The sequence below is a fragment of the Heptranchias perlo genome, chromosome 11, assembly GCF_035084215.1.
Source record: "Heptranchias perlo isolate sHepPer1 chromosome 11, sHepPer1.hap1, whole genome shotgun sequence".
Classification (NCBI taxonomy): Eukaryota; Metazoa; Chordata; class Chondrichthyes; order Hexanchiformes; family Hexanchidae; genus Heptranchias; species Heptranchias perlo.
This window is the reverse complement of record NC_090335.1, coordinates 15,682,844-15,683,325: the sequence shown is the minus strand read 5'-3', so window position 1 is coordinate 15,683,325 and position 482 is coordinate 15,682,844.

The following is a 482-nucleotide window of genomic DNA, read 5'->3' as shown; positions in this document are numbered from 1 at the left end:
CTACGGATCAAGTGCTGGAAAGTGGGATTAAGCTGGATAGCTCTTTTTCGGCTGGCACGGACATGTGGGCTCAGCGGCCTCCTTCTGTGCCGTGACTTTCTATGATTCTAAAATGGAGATAATAGGAGGAGTGCTGAAGGTCAGAGGCGGGTTGTAAAGATAGGATGTGTACACGGTTGCAATTTGACCCCATAGTTTCTCTTGCAAGGAAAAATAAATAAATCTTGGGGTTAAATTCAACAAACTGGTGGTTATTGAATCTACTGAAGATAATGTTTCTGGACAATTTTGAAAGAGGACAGGGGGGATGAATTCTTGGCCCAACATCCCAGTGAAATTTGGGGCATGAGTGCAACTCACCCCAGATGTTAATCTGCTGGTCCCGCCCATGGATGTCACTCAGGAATGGGGAGGCGGGAGGTTGATGCTAGTTCCGGGAGTGATAGGCAGGACGCTTAGGTGAGTGTTTAGGGAACGAGCAG